Here is a 16,490-nt window from a genome sequence, read left to right as displayed (position 1 = left end):
TAAAACCCCAGACCCTCTCCTTTTGTGGATCTTAGTGGTTGTTATTCTCTGACTGGACACATAGCTGTTTGTTCTCTGACTTTGAGTCTTTGGCCAAATGTCACATCCTCTGAAGGCAAGAATATAGCAGAAGTGTTTCCAATTATGGAATCCACTTTATTGTAAGGAAGGAATATAACATTAATTGTGTGACTATAACCTTTTATAGCTTAATCCTCAAATGCCCCATTTGTCAAGCATTCTGGGTCCAACTTGACAGAAGAAATGACTGAGGCTTAAGTAACTTACCTAATTTACAAGGCTAGTGAGTATTAGAGTGGAATCTGAATACAGCCTGTCTGACACCAAATCCAGTACAATTACTATTGTACATACCTGTATATTACAGATAGTGTAACCAATAGGAGAAAGCCTGGGCTGTGAACTTATACTTAAATTCTGACAACACCACTTAGTAATCGTGTGACTCTAAATAAGTGCCTAGTCTTGGTGAAATTCAGTTTCCACATCTCATATCTTTGTTAGGAAGAGTAAATGAAATAAGATATCCCAAGTATGTAGCACAATGCCTGGTAGTAAAGTAAATGCTAGCAAATAATAGGTGTAAAATATTATTAATAGAAACCTGCTACTCAAGAAGAGGCATTTTTTGCTTTTTTGCTTCCCTCTACTTTAAAAGAAACTTGAGTGAAAAAATAAATAATCTAATTTAAAAATGGGCAAAAGACATGAACAGACATTTCTCCAAAGAAGACATTCAGATGGCTAACAGACACATGGAAAGATGCTCAACATCAGTCATCCTCAGGGAAATGCAAATCAAAACTACAGTGAGATATCTATCACCTCAGACCTGTCAGAATGGCTAAAACCAACAACACAAAAACAACAAGTGTTGGCAAGGAGGTGGAAAAAAAAGGAATTCTCCTGCACTGTTGGTGGGAATGCAAACTGGTGCAGCCACTGTGGGAAACAGTATGAAGGTTGCTCAAAAAATTAAAAATAGAATTGCCATATGATCCAGTAATTCTACTGGGCATTTACCCAAAGAATATAAAAACACTAATTCAAAAATATAAGCTTTGCGCAGTGGCAGTATCGTAGCCAATGAGGTTTATCCGAGGCGCGATTATTGCTAATTGAAAACTTTTCCCAAAAATATATATGCACCCCTATGTTTATTGCAGCATTATTTAAATAGCCAAATTATGGAAGCAGCCCAAGTGTCCATCCATAGATGAATGGATAAAGAAGGGTGGTATATAATATATATACATATACGCAAACATATAACACACATACATACATACACATATTTACTGGAATATTACTCAGCCATAAAAAATGAAATCTTGCCATTTGCAACAACATGGAAGGATCTAGAAGGTACGATGCTAAGGGAAATAAGCAGTCAGAGAAAATTACCATGTGATTTCACTCGTATGTGGAATTAAAAAAATGAACAAAGAAAAAAGAGACAAATAAATAGACTTAAATATAAAGAACACACTAATAGTTACCAGAGGGGAAGTGGGTGAAATAGGTGAAGGAGATTAAGAGTACACTTATTATGCTATGAAACTATAGAACACTTACGAAGGAAATTGAAGAGGATGCAAAGAAATGGAAAAACATTCCATACTCATGGATTGGAAGAACAAATATTGTTAAAATGTCTATACTACCCAAAGCAATCTACACATTCAATGAAACCCCTATCAAAATAACACCAGCATTTTTCACACAGCTACAAAAAACAATTCTAAAATCTGTATGGAACCAGAAAAGACCTTGAACAGCCAAAGTAATGTTGAGAAAGCAAAACAAAGCTGGAGACATCACAATTCTGGACTTCAAACTGTATTACAAAACTGTAGTCATCAAGACAGTATAGTACTGGCACAAAAACAGACACATAAATCAATGGAACAGAATAGAGGACCCAGAAATGGACCCATAACTATATGGTCAACTCATCTTCAACAAAGCAGGAAAGAATATCCAATGGAAAAAAGATAGTTTCTTCAACAAATGGTGTTGGGAAAACTGGACAGCAACATGCAGAAGAATGAAACTGGACCACTTTCTTACACTGTACACAAAAATAAATTCAAAATGGATGAAAGACATGAATGTGAAACAAGAAACTATCAAAAAATCCTAGAGGAGAACACAGGCAGCAATCTCTTTGACCTTGGCCATAGCACCTTCTTACTAGACACGTTGCTGGAGGCAAGGGAAACAAAGGCAAAAATGAACTCTTGGGACTTCCTCAAGATATAAAACTTTGCAAAGCAAAGGAAACAATCAACAAACTAAAAGGCAGCCTACAGAATTGGAGGAAATATTTGCAAATGACATATCAGATAAAGGGCTAGTTTCCAAAATCTATACAGAACTTATCAAACTAAACACCCCAAAAATAAATAATCCAGTTAAGAAGTGGGCAGAAGACATGAATAGACAGTTTTCCAAAGAAGACACCCAGATGGCTAACAGAAATACGAAAAGATGCATAACATCACTTATCATCAGGGAAATACAAATCATAACCACACTGAGATACCACCTCAGACCTATCAGAATGGCTAAAATTAACAACTAAGGAAACAATAGATGTTGGCGAAGATGTGGAGAAAGGGGAACCCTCTTACACTCTTGTTGGGAATGCAAACCGGTGCAGCCACTGTGGAAAACAATGTGAATTTTCCTCAGGAAGTTAAAGATAGAGCTACCCTAAGACCCAGCAATTATACTACTAGGTATTTATCTAAAAGATATGAAAATACTGACTCAAAGGGGCACATGCACCCCAATGTCTATAGCAGCATTTTCAGAGCCAGATTATGGAAGGAGCCCAAAAGTCCATTGACTGATGAATGGGTAAAGAAGATGTGGTATGTATATATATATATATACACATATACATATATATATGTGTATATATATATATATACACACACACATATATATATACGTATATATGAATATATAATGGAATATTACCCTGCCATCAAAAAATGAAATACTGCCATTTGCAATGATGTGGATGGAACTAGAGTATATTATGCTGAGCAAAATAAGATAGAGAAAAACAAATACCATATGATTTTACTCATGTGGAATTTAAGAAACAAAACAGATGAACATAGGGGAAGGGAAGGAAAAATAAAATAAGATAAAAACAGAGAGGGAAGCAAACTATAAGAGACTTAACTCTAGAGAACAAATTGAAGGTTGCTGGAAGGGAGGTGGGTGGGGGATGGGTTAAATGGGTGGTGGGCATTAAAAAGGGCACTTGTTGTGATGAGCTCTGGGTATTGTATGTAAGTGATGAAACACTAAATTCTACTCCTGAAACCAGTACTACACTATATGTTAAGTAACTTGAATTTAAATAAAATCTTAGAGGGGTGCCTGGGTGGCTTAGTGATTTAAATGGTTAAACATTTTAGTTTGGCTCAGGTCATGATCTCACAGTTCGTGGGTTTGATCCCCATGTCTGGCTCTGTGCTAACAGCTCAGAGCCTGGAGCCTGCTTTAGATTCTGTGTCTCCTTTTCTCTCTGCCCCTCTCTTGCTGGTACTCTGTCTCTCTCTGTCTCTTAAAAATAAATAAAATGTTAAAAAAATAAAATGAAATCTTAGAAGGAAAAACATAGAGTACACTCATTATGAACACTGACTAATGTATAGAATTGTTGAATCACTGTATTGTACACCTGAAACTAATATACCACTGTATGTTAATCATACTGGAATTAAAATTTTAAAAATAAAAGAAGCTTGAGTGAGAAAACTTGAAAGAAATGCCCCTGGTTAATAGTGTCCCATATTTTTTTCTTAAATGTTTTTAAATGTTTTATTTATTCTTGAGAGAGAGACAGAACATGAATGAGGGAGGGGCACAGCGAAAGAGGGAGACACAGAATCCGAAGCAGACTCCAGGCTCTGAGCTGTCAGCACAGAGCCCGACATGGGGTTTGAACTCACGAGCTGTGAGATCATGACCTGAACCGAAGTCGGACACTCAACCGACTGAGCCACCCAGGCACCCCTAGTGTCCCATATTTTTATCATTACTTCCTGTCACAAATGTTCTCAAGCTGAAACGCACTGAAGTGGGTTCCCCCATCAGTAATGAACATTTTGTAAGTCACTCAAAATCTACAGGAAAGAGTCAATTTATCAGTGCTGAAATTATGTTCTTTGGGGACACGAGAAGCAGAGGATTGAGAAATCTTCCAAGTGGGTGAGAGAAAATGTCCTGAGACCCAGCAACTCTTGTTTCCTCATGAGATTGTCTCCCTAGTGATTTCCAGAAAGCTACATTTTTCCTATCCCACCAGGAGGGTAAATAAAGCATTTATCCTAAACTCCCCTGCTAACAATTTCCTTTCTAGCTAATGCTTTATGCTGCCATGCTTAAAAGACAGATCTGTAAAAAAAAATGTTACTCTGAATATGTCATATCCTTGCTTAAAGCCTCCAATGAGCCCTCATAACTTATAGAATAAAGCCCAAACACCATTCATTGTTTAATAAGGCTCTCTACCATCTCATTCTGATCTACTTTTCAGCGCTCTGTTTCTTGGCACTCTTCCCCATTCCATCACTACTTCCTCAACACACCCTCTGCTTCATAAACAAGGTGCTGTTAGTTGCTCTTCATTCTCACACTGGGAATTAACTGCAAGAATGTAGACACGTTTATGTTCACAAGAGCACCATGAATGAAATTTATCCCCACATCTTCTACAGATCAGAAGAGAGTTCCTAATGTGGTCTAAGATCTCACCAGACCAAGATTTAGATTCACGAAATCCGTGGGTAGTAAATACCTTTTTAGGCAGTTAAGATGGTATAGAAAATGCCAGCAAAAACAAAAAGCTTTAAAACTTGTACAAAGTGTCAATTCATTGGGGCACCTAGGTGGCTCAGTTGGTTAAGTGTCCAACTTCAGCTCAGGTCATGATCTTGCCGTTCAAGACTTCAAGCCCCATGTCAGGCTCTGTGCTGATAGCTCAGAGCCCAGAGCCTGCTTCTGATTTTGTGTCTCCCTCTCTCTCTGCCCCTCCCCTGCTCATGTTCTGTCTCTTTCTCTCTCAAAAATAAACATTAAAAAAGTTAAAAATAAAATAAAGTGTCGACTTATTGATTGATAACCAAATAGCTAGTCTGTCCTCAAGGAAAATTTTCAACAAGAGTCAGAAATTATATCTCTGAAAAAAAACAGAAAAAAAAAAAAAAAGAAATTATATCTCTGCTTTCTTGTGTAGAAGGTGTCCTAAGAGATAATGCCTAAGTTTCAGATATTCATGACTCTTTTCTTTCATTTCAATTTAACATTTGTTGAACACCTACGATGTGTAGGCACTTTCTTAAAGACACAGGCACAGAAGTATGGAGGTGGAATAAGTTAATTATAATCTGCAGATACTGACACGGTCTTATGAAGGAGGCCATATTTTGCCATCTATAGATGTTGGAGGGTAAGAGAGCCAAGGAACGATGTGAGAAATGGCACAGGAATTGCAGCCAAAGAGTATTCTGGGGTAGCAGCAACCAGAAGAGGCTAGATGGAGCAGAGTTAAGCACTAAGGAAAGCTACATGGGTTAAGTCTGGAAGTTGGACTCATGTTATGGAAACTGTAAATGCCAGGCTGAGGAGTTTGACTCTGTTTATGAATAGTAAAGAATTATTGGAACTTTGAACAGAGAAGTGACACAATCTCCAATTACTCGTAACAAAATATAGAGAAGAGTTAGCTGCATGTTTCAGATGCAAGGAGTGATTTACTTTAGGGGTTTCTGAAAGAACACGTTTCCTAATTTCTCTCTGATCAAGTATAAGTTCAAAAGAGTGTGTTCTGGAACAAAATACAAGAAAAAAAGAATTATGCTATCTGAAACTCTACATTTACTTTTTTTTTTTTTAATTTTTTTTAATGTTTATTTATTTTTGAGAGACAGAGAGACAGAATGTGAGCGGGGGAGGGGCAGAGAGAGAGGGAGACACAGAATCGGAAACAGGCTCCAGGCTCAGCCATCAGCCCAGAGCCTGACACGGGGCTCGAACTCACGGACCGCGAGATCGTGACCTGGCTGAAGTCGGACGCTTAACCGACTGCGCCACCCAGGCGCCCCTACATTTACTTTTTTATGTTCCACAGAATTTACAAGAATGTCAACAGAATATTTATGCATGGTTAAGATGAACAATATTTAGATGCAAAGTTTATAAGAACCTGAACAAAGGAAAAAATGTTTTAAAAACTGCCACTGGGTTATGGATGAAAAGGGCCATTGTAGTAAATTTATCAGTCAATTTCAAAATAAGAGCCTACAATTACATTTAGGAAAGTCGTATTTCATGGAAATGCAGGAGCACTCTGACCTTTGAATCTACACTGAGTTCTAGGTAAGCCAATTATTAGCTGCATGAACGTGGGGAATATGTTTTCCCTCCTAAGCCGCAGTTTTCTCATCTGTAAATGTGACTAATAATGTCAACTACGTAAGTGAGTTATTGAAATTAAAACTTTGTTAAGAGCTTAACAGAGTCCTATTTGCTCATAAGAAACCCTTAATAAATATTTGCCATTTTTACTTTAATACCTGCCTTCCGTTTTTTAGTAAAACTTGACAATGAAAAAACAATCATCTTTCGTATTTCACTTCCCTATTTTTCTGTTAATTTGGGTTTTATAAGGAACAGAACAGTTGGTTCTCATTATTCACGAATTCCATATTTGTGAATGTGCATACTTACTAAAATTTACTTGTAACCCCCAAATTAATACTCATAGCACTTTCATGGTCATTCATGGTCATGTGTAAAGTTACAAAATATTGAGTTGTTTTATGTGCCCAGCTGAGGCTGAACAAAGTAATGCTCTCTGTCTTCTCGTTTCAGCTCTTATTTTGTAAACAAGTGTCCTTTTCCTAGTATATTTAGGCCATGTATTTTGTGTTTTTACATTTTTTCATTTTTGTTTTTGTTACTTTGTGTGTGGGTAATTTTGTTCTCATTGAATTGTTGGCAAGAGTTCCTAGGTGCAAGAAGGCTATGACGTGCCTCATGGAGAGCTTGTCAGAGCTTGTCATCTGCATTAGATAAGCTTCATTCAAGCCTAAGTTACAGTGCTGTAAGACTGCAAATTCAATGTTAACAAATTACCAGTAGATATTAAAGTATATTTAGACAGAAATACACATAAAACAAGGTTGTATATTGATAGGTTCAAGAAAAGTGTTGTGACCAGAGGCATGTGGGAACCTAACCTTGTTTCCCTTAGGAGGAATGGTTCAGTATTCACTAACTCAATGTTTGCAGTTGTCACAGAACATAACTCCTGAGAATAATGAGAGTTGACTGTATTTTTGAGATTCATCCTTTTAACAATGAGTACAGTAATCAATAAACGCAAGAATATGTACCTTTGCAAATATAAAAATATTATTTAAGATTTCTGGCAACTTGTTATTTCTTGGCCATTTTATATGGCACAATTATACTAATTTCATTAGCTTATGCTTTTATAGCTCTTTGCTATAGTCTCCTAATTTTATACTATCAATTTCATGAAAAATCAATTAAAACAATATATAAAGGCTAGTGTTTTCATTATTTTACTGCTTGGATGTTTGTTTCAGGCTATTTATGTCTTAGTAACCTTCAATTAAATTTCTGTTTGTATTTAACTTCAATGGTTGAGCTTTTTGAGTAACAATCACAAAATCCTGATAATAGTGGTATTAATAGAAACAAATACATCTTTTAATAGTGAGAATGTCATTCTTAGTGAACCAGCAGGAAAGGCTGTGTCTAGATTCTTCTTGTGAAAACTCAGACACAGAAGCCCAAGGGCTATGTGCTCATAGATCAGCAGGAGAGTCTGGCTCCAATACCACGTTGCAATATAGATTTCTTTCGTCTCAGGCAGTTTAATATTTTAGAAAAGATCCATAGAGAAAGATCGTTTTCAGAAATTTGTTTTTGTTTCAACAATGTTCCTTAAGAGAAATTCATTATTTTAATTTATCTATAGTTATTTTCTAGGCTTTAAATTCTTTAATTTGTCTAAGAACAAAGTTCTTTAAGTTCTTTAATTTGTTCTTAGACAAATTAAAGAATTGTGGACACTATGCTCTATACAATAGCCCAATGTGTTCATAAAGAGAATTGAAAATGTTAATTAATAAACTTTGCCATTTAAACAAATTGGCCTTTGGCAGTCAATTAAAAAATTTGAAAAGCACATTATCCAAATTGATTAAGACCTTGCTATCCATGGTATGTACACCTCAGAGACTGAGATGCAAGAAGAAAATAATAGAATTTCTATTTTTAGAACTTTATCTACAAATATAATTTTTTTTCAACGTTTTATTTATTTTTGGGACAGAGAGAGACAGAGCATGAACGGGGGAGGGGCAGAGAGAGAGGGAGACACAGAATCGGAAACAGGCTTCAGGCTCCAAGCCATCAGCCCAGAGCCCGACGCGGGGCTCGAACTCCCGGACCGTGAGATCATGACCTGGCTGAAGTCGGACGCTTAACCGACTGCGCCACCCAGGCGCCCCTACAAATATAATTTTAATTGAGCTTTATTAATATTTAATATATAGCTTGTCCCTGCCATATATTGTCATGTAGCCTATAGTTCAGGCAGTTACTAGCTAGGAACATGCACCCACGTTTCCACCTCCCAAGGGCAGCGTGTGCGTTCCATACTGGGAGGCATTAACTGCATACCCACGGCTGTGTGTTCACTCTCAGCATATTGCAATGTTAAATTAGGATGTGGGTAAGGGACTGAAGAAATTAGATTACGTTGTATTTAAAAACTCTTTATAATAATTTGTAATGATATGGGGTAGTGATCTTGAAACTTTTGCACAATACAGAGGTTTCCTGGTTATGTTACAGGAAGATAACATGTCAAATTTAAGATTCATCATATATTGTATTCTTTACTAAACAGACAAACAAACCAACCAAAAAAAAAAACAAAACAAAACAAAAAAAAAACCCCTCACTTGCAGCTTTGTTGACCTTTTGTGATGACAAGTAGCTATCAGTAGTGTGTTACCTAGCAGATATTTGAAAAAATAAGCAGACTTGATTTGCCCCTTCAAGGTAAAGGTCACATTTTAATAATGGATGAGAAAGGAGCTGCTTTTGAAAGAAACTCATGTTAGGAAGAAAGTATTTGGGGGATATTTCTCTCATTAATGTTTTAGTTGCCATACAGAGTGGGTTTCATCTATAAAAACTCATATTTCTACATTTTAAGGACTTAGAATTTAAAAATCTTCCAAGTAAGATGTTCTAAATCCATTTGTTAAAAATAGATAGTTTGCATGGATGAGTGACTGACATCAGGGAAGAAGGAAATTTACTAGCCAAATGTAAATGAAAAACCTTTGCACAATTGGTGAATGGGATTGAAAATGAGTACCATGATTTAAGAAGTGTAGCCAATAAGGCATTTCTTCTGTTTGGATCCCTATCTTTGTAAAGTGTGTATATTAGTTATGACAGCCACTAAAACTACGTATGAAAATAAACTGAATTCTTAGCTAGGCCTTTGAATTCGGGTCTCACAAAGTGCCAAGATTTGTTTTTAATAAGGTATATTAAATAAGTTGGTCCCAACAATACTTTTAAGATGAGAGAGAACATAAGGATTCTTTAGAATCTTTTTTTTTAATTAAAAAAATTTTCTTTAATGTTTATTTTTCAGAGAGACAGCACGAGTGGGGGAGGGGCAGAGAGAGAAGGAGACACAGAATCTGAAGCAGGCCCCAGGCTCTGAGCTGTCAGCACAGAGCTCCACGTGGGGCTCAAACTCACAAACTGTTAGATCATGACCTGAGCTGAAGTCAGACGCTGAAACCTAATAAGCCACCCAGGTGACCTAGAATCTTTAATAAGTAAAAAGTTTTAATGTTTATTTTTCATTTCATCCTTTTAAATTTATATTTTTATGTGTGTAAGTTTAATAATATCAGTATATATTATCAGGGGAGCATATCAATATCATTTATAAGTAAAGTCCCATATACTGAGAATATGTGCTTAAATTTTTCTGAAAGGCTTATGTAATGAACAAGTTCAGGTATTCACTAGTCCGGACTAGCCATGCTAAGAGTAGAGAATGAAAAGGAGGGGGAGATTGGATGTACTTCTCAATTTTCTTTAAAAAAAAAATTTCCCCAAAAGGAAGGTTTAAGGAAAAGGTACTATCATTTGTAATTTAAAAAGAAAAGGCAATTTAACACCAGAAAATTAGGAAGGACATAATCGCAGAGGAAAGGATAAACCCTTAAACTGAAAATAATTTACGTATGAACAACTCAGCACATTGTCCTGTGGCCTCTTTGAATACCACTATGGAGCAATACTGGCCTGTTCATCTTAATTCTCACGACCTTCTTTTTTTTCAAATGTCATATCCTTGCACTTTTGGGGTTTTTTGTTTTGTTTTTTTTTTTAGTAATTACTTTCTTTCTTTTTTTAAATTATTCTGGGGGCAGAGAGAGAGGGAGAAACAGAACTTGAAGTGGGCTCCAGGCTCCACGCTGTCAACACAGAGCCTGACGAGGGGCTCCAACCCACTAACGACGAGAGCATGAGATCATGACCTGAGCCAAAGTCAGATGCTGAACCGACTGAGCCACCCAGGCACCCCTAGTAATTCCTTTCTTAGTACCCTATGGATGTTGACCTCTCCTGTGACAGTTGCCCTCCTCCTTCTTGTCTCCACAGACAGTGCGGTCAGAAAAAGCACTCCCGGTCCTAGAGAAACAGTGGCTTCACAGTAGCCAGAGAGTGAACATTTTTGCATTTTCAAGTTAGGTTTTGCTTTCTGGATGCTAATGGCCCACACTAATCCCTTCACAGTTTTGGTCTCACACAAATATGCATTTGACCCCCCTTCCCTTAGTATATATCCGTCCCCACCCATTAATTCCTTCAAATTATGAAAGTCATTTGAATTCTAAGCCTACCTTTTGTGACACTAGAAATCTTTGCATCCACAGCTCCAATCTCAAAGATCAAACTTCACATTCCTATTTTCTTGATTATTACTGAAAGTGTCAAGTTACAGATTTTCAGAAACAACCTCTGAAACCTCATTATTTACTTGCAATATGGGAGAGAGTATTGATGAAAATGTCTTGTACAATTTGCCAGCTAATTATTTTTTTCATTAGTCATTGAATGTATATGTTAAAAGAAAAAAAGACCTAACAACACAAAGCCACAGTGGAATCCCCACAAAGTTCTATAGTATGCATATTCTCTTCTTTCCCATCGCCAATGCCATCTCTTGGTTATAGAAAATGAGGTAAATTGGAAGGCACTTTCATGAAAACAAAATCTGCTGTTAAACATTATTCTAGTTTCATCACAATGTCAACAAAGAAAATATTCCTTGTGCTTTCATTTTCAGTGTGTGGCCTAAGCCTGTGCCCTTTCAAAAGTTATGTAACAGAGGTTATCAATTTATGCACATGTGCCAAGATTCGCAATGCGCAAGAACTCAGTGGGAGCAGTCAGGGTCAGTCCTAGATGAAATTTAAGTTTGGTGCACATCTTGTCCCCTAAAAATACCTTCTTTCCATTGTTCAGTCAATAATATCCTTCCTGCCTTTTATCCCCACATTACTGGATAGTCAACAGTCCTGTCAAGGTGCCTCCTGCAGCATTAATTTCCCAGCAGGAAATTCCTCTCTCACCTCCTGCTCCCACTTATAAGGAAGTGAATTAATACAGACTGGCATTCACCTTTAAACGTTGTTGGCTTCCGGTATGCAGCAATGACAAACTGACTAGATCCAGGAATAATACGGTATTTATCTCACATAGAAAGCATTCTCCAGGAAAAAAAAAAAAAAAGGACAAAATGGAGATGGAGATTATGCTTGGTTACAGAAGCATTGGCATTCTGAGTGTATACCAAAGAAAGTTCATAAAATACAAGAAGTTTTAATAGAGGTGAGGGTAGGAAGGACGAGGTGAAACTAGCAATAAAGTGGCAAATGAGGGGATATTTTTCCCTCCCTGGTCTACAGGTGATGGACAAAAACAAAGCTGCCTTTAGGAGGGACAGATGGAATATTTTCTCTCAAGCATAGAGAGCTAGACCTTGAAGATGGTGATGAAATTGTGTCAGGACATGACCTCAAATGATGATCCAGATCTCTACAAGGCTTCTTGATATTTGGCAGTCTGGAGAAGCTTGGATATCTTTTTTAAGACTAACATTTTAAAATGTGTTCACCAAAATCATATAGGATTACAAAGGAAATCAATTATACTGAAATACCATTATCAAAATATTAAAGACAAATTTGAGATACGGTAGCATTTGCCTCTTTAGGCACACATTAGACAATAGGATGTGGTAATGGGCCTAACTGCTGTCTTACTTTTAAAACAGTGATGAATACAAACTATATATTAATATATGGACAATAACTGTAATATGACATATCTATAATTTCTGTTACTAAAAAGCTGACAGAACAGCTAATTTTATAGTGATTTGTTTCCTGTTTTATAATGGAAGAAAATCTTGTTTCGGTTAGAGGTGACTGAATATAAAGATGTAATTTTTCCCCCATCCAGGTCCAAGGAGCTTTTAATATTATACTCTCAGGGGTCTTTGGACTCCAGGTTAAGGACTTCCTTATCTATGGGCTGGAGAAGTTGGTCACTGCACTGTAAAGTGGGTGTCTATAGTGGGATAGAGTATATAAGAGTGGTGGAAAGCAAGGTAGGATAGCAAGAAAAAGTTTGGAATAGCAGATACATAACTAAGATATTTCTGAGATCGATTTTCTCTCCTTGATTCTTGGTGCCATCACCCAAATTTAGCCTCTTATCTCTTGCCTGAATTAATGCAAGGCTTTCTAATTCACCCTACAACCCAACCTCCCAGCACTGCCCCACAATCTAAAGAATAACTTAATTTATCTTTCATTTATGCTTTGGGGGTTCAAAACTACTCAGTGATTCTTCATTGCCACCCACACAAGGTACAGCTCTCTATTGTGAATTTAAGGTTTGTTAGTATTTGGCTTTGGTCTATCTTTACAATTTGTCTCTGTTAGTCTTCCCCATATACCTCACGATGCAATCAAATTGGTCCACTTAGAAGTTCCTTGGTTGGGTCCAACTACATTCTTATCCAGCCTTTCCCCAGGCTATTACTTCCATCTGGAATTTACTCCCCCATTATGTGTGCAGAAATCCAACCCACTGTACAAGTTTAAGTTCAGGTACCACCCATCATGAGAGTAGGAGCTTGGTACTATTCAACTTGGTTTTTAGACTAATGATCAGCTGTGTCCCTTGCACACAAAAGATGGTCAATAAGCATTTTAAACTAATGAACAAGACGATTATACATGGGATCTAGAGGAAGTCCCAAGATGATAAATTTCTAAATTTTAAAAAGGATTCAAGGTAGTTGCTTCAGCAGCAGGTTTGAAAGAGTAGGAGAGGGAAACCTGGCTGGCTCAGTTGGTAGAGCATGTGACTTGCAATCTCGGGGTCATGGGTTCAAGCCCCACCTTGGGCACAGAGTTTACTTAAAAAGAAAAGAGTGGGAGAGAGAATTCTAATATTTGAATAGAAGAATAAGCAGCTAATCAGCAATGAATTGGAGGTCTTTTCTTCCTTTGTTCAGGTTAAACTGTTTTCATTTTATTGGGCTATATTACTTTATCTTGTTGTTTCTATTATTATCACCTCCCCACCTAATGAAAAGGAGAAGAGGGTGGTGATATTATGAGACAAGGCCCTGCATATTGTCTGAGAACTATGGTAGAGTGAATATCAGCATTGGGGTAGGAGGTCTAGAGAATATCCTTTATACTGAGGCTGGTTTTTTTTTAAGGTTCCTTTTTACATAGTTTTGACTCAGACTTTCCATTTCTTAAATGTTGCCTCCCTTTAACCTGTATGAGATTCTGGTTAGAAATTATGCTAACCAACTCCAGCTTCCCAGTTCCCATAGCACCAATTACAGAAGAAGGCAATCTCATGGCTGCTGATGATATGAGATCTGATGAATTCTCTGTTCCCTATAAATTATTCAAAGGCAATTTCAACTTACCAGAAATGAATTTCCCTTTCTATGAAAAAGGTAAGTTTTGGTCATTTTCACCTTAAAATAACCTAATGATACTCAAGACTGAATAGACAGATACAGAAGATTTCTCAAGGAATTTGTCCTGTGAAGGCTAAACTGACCTAAATTTATATCTCTTTACCAGACTCAAATGCAACTTGATATCTGTTAGATGAAAGAGCTGGGTGGGAATTAATATTAAACTGACCTTGAGTTCTCTCAATTTCTGATGAAAAGTTTCAAGTTGCAAATGTTCCCTCTGTGCTTTCAGAACACATTTTTCATAGCTAGAGCAGGTACTCCATTTGCAAGCCTTTTATTTTAAAATGTCTTGGGCAGGAAAAAAAATTTTCTTGGGTAGGATTTTATGCAACTAATTCAATATAATTCCTTGCAATATACAAACACATCTGACCACTACACAAAATGGCACACAACAAGAGATTTGGAGACCGTAGCCTTGTTTGCCTCATCATTGTGTTTGGCCCAAGGAAACAGCAGATGTCAGTCTGTGCCACTATGCAATATTTAGGACAAGGATGACTCAGTTGAAATGGAAACATTATCCTAGTTCTGAGGCAAAAGGGCAGATCTGCAAGCAAATACCTTCCATGTAAATGACGATGACAAATGTATCCCAAAGGGAAAGATGCAAATGGCATATGTACCTCATGAATAATTTGCCTTAATTGTCCATTCTTAAACTTGTATCCTAAGAATTCCTTGTGAAGAACAAATACACAAACTTTAATTGACTGATTCTCCTTTTGCTGGTTTAGCAGATATTTTACTGAGGTAAGGAGATAAGGCAATTCCAGGGAAATTAGTGTGTTATGAAACCATAAAATAATTTTCATTGTGATGAAGCCTCTGACATTTTGCTTTAAGCATTTGGAATGTGAACAGTGGTTGAAGAGTCTTTAAGCAAAGGTTGTAGGCTTTTGAAACATCTTTCCAAAGCCCCACTGCTACAACCGTGGCTACTGCTAGGCACTATGGCCTACCAGAAAAATCTATGGGAGAAAGAAGTTCTATGCTTTCTCTTCAAATTTTTGATGCTAAAAAGTAAGAAAGAGATCAAGCATTAAATGTATCAGGCTGTATCAGGCAATCAGATATAATCCTATTCTTTTTGTTTGTTTATTGGGGTTGGGTAAGTGGAAGTGTTAGTAAAAAAACAAAACAAAAAAACAAAACACCTCAGTACCTAATTACAGATGGGAGGTGGGTGGGTAAGAAGTCCAAATTTACTCTTGCTTTTTTGGTGATAGTTTTCTAAATCAAATACAAAGATACCAGTGGATTGAGGAACATACTAATTTTCTTCACCATTCCAAAAGCATTTGCCATGTTGTCATTGTTGTCTACTGTGGGAGTTGAAGTCACAACCTCCCAACCCACAATTTCATGTATGGAACTTTCTCTCTTATGCATCCCCAAGAGCTGGATGAGGTGAGAACTCAGTGCTCTTGAGATGTAGGGAGAGAACATGTTGCCCACAAAATTACAATATCCATAGGAAAAATAATACTGTACCCTCAAGGAAAGCCTAAGGTCCTTTGTTTATTCAAATCTAGAAAGAAAAGGGCTCCTTTATATATTATAGATAAAAAACCCCACACATTACCAAAGACCTATGTGTTTTTTATAAAGGGAACTATTAAAGAAAGATATCTTTAAAAGTTCCTAATGTTTTGCAGGTTTTGTTTTGTTTTGTTTTTTTATCATGCATTAATCTTCCCTTTTTTCCTCAGAGGTGTTCTAGCCTTTTTCTACTTTGAACAACAGAGCCTGTGCTAGCAGAAATAGAAGGCCATACTCTTTGAGGAGTTGCATCTCTGGTAAAATGCAAATTTTACAGAGCATCAGTTCTCAACTTTAGTGTGTGTGACATTCACAGTGTGTCTGTGTCTATTTATTGTAATACATATTCTACTTATAATAAATCTATAATTTATTATAATTTCTGATTATAATAAACCTATTATTTATTATAATTCCCATCCCATAAATTGAGATTTGAAAAACCTGATATGATACCCAGAGGTCTCTGACAAATGCCTGGGTGATTCAAATTTGTAGCTTTTTTTTTTAAATTTTTAATGTTTTATTTATTTTTGAGAGAGAGAGACAGAGCTTGAGTGAGAGAGGGGCAAAGAGACAGAGAGAGAGAGAGAGAGAGAGAGAGAGAGAGAGAGAATCCAGGCAGGCTCCAGGCTCTGAGCTGTCAGCACAGAGCCTGATGTGGGGTCGAACTCACAAACCACAAGATCATGACCTGAGCTGAAGTCGGATGCTTAACCAACTGAGCCACCTAGGCGCCCCATGGTTTTTTTTTTTTTTT

General features: G+C 36.9%; 1 protein-coding gene, 1 non-coding gene and 1 pseudogene across 4 annotated transcripts in view; 2 read left to right on the top strand and 1 right to left on the bottom strand.

Annotated features, from left to right (window-relative positions):
• Positions 1-16,490, bottom strand: part of LOC121012245 (uncharacterized) — a 126,392-nt gene that overhangs the window by 33,383 nt on the left and 76,519 nt on the right. The gene's annotated exons all lie outside the window — the stretch shown is intronic.
• LOC121017155 (uncharacterized) lies at positions 1,079-1,199 on the top strand (annotated as a pseudogene).
• Positions 13,522-13,594, top strand: TRNAA-UGC (transfer RNA alanine (anticodon UGC)). Its single transcript has one exon. It is a non-coding gene; the product is annotated as a tRNA-Ala (tRNA).

Source organism: Herpailurus yagouaroundi, unplaced genomic scaffold (assembly GCF_014898765.1).
Source record: "Herpailurus yagouaroundi ecotype Mexico unplaced genomic scaffold, PumYag 29, whole genome shotgun sequence".
Taxonomy (NCBI): domain Eukaryota; kingdom Metazoa; phylum Chordata; class Mammalia; order Carnivora; family Felidae; genus Herpailurus; species Herpailurus yagouaroundi.
This window is presented reverse-complemented; position numbering and strand designations above follow the sequence as displayed.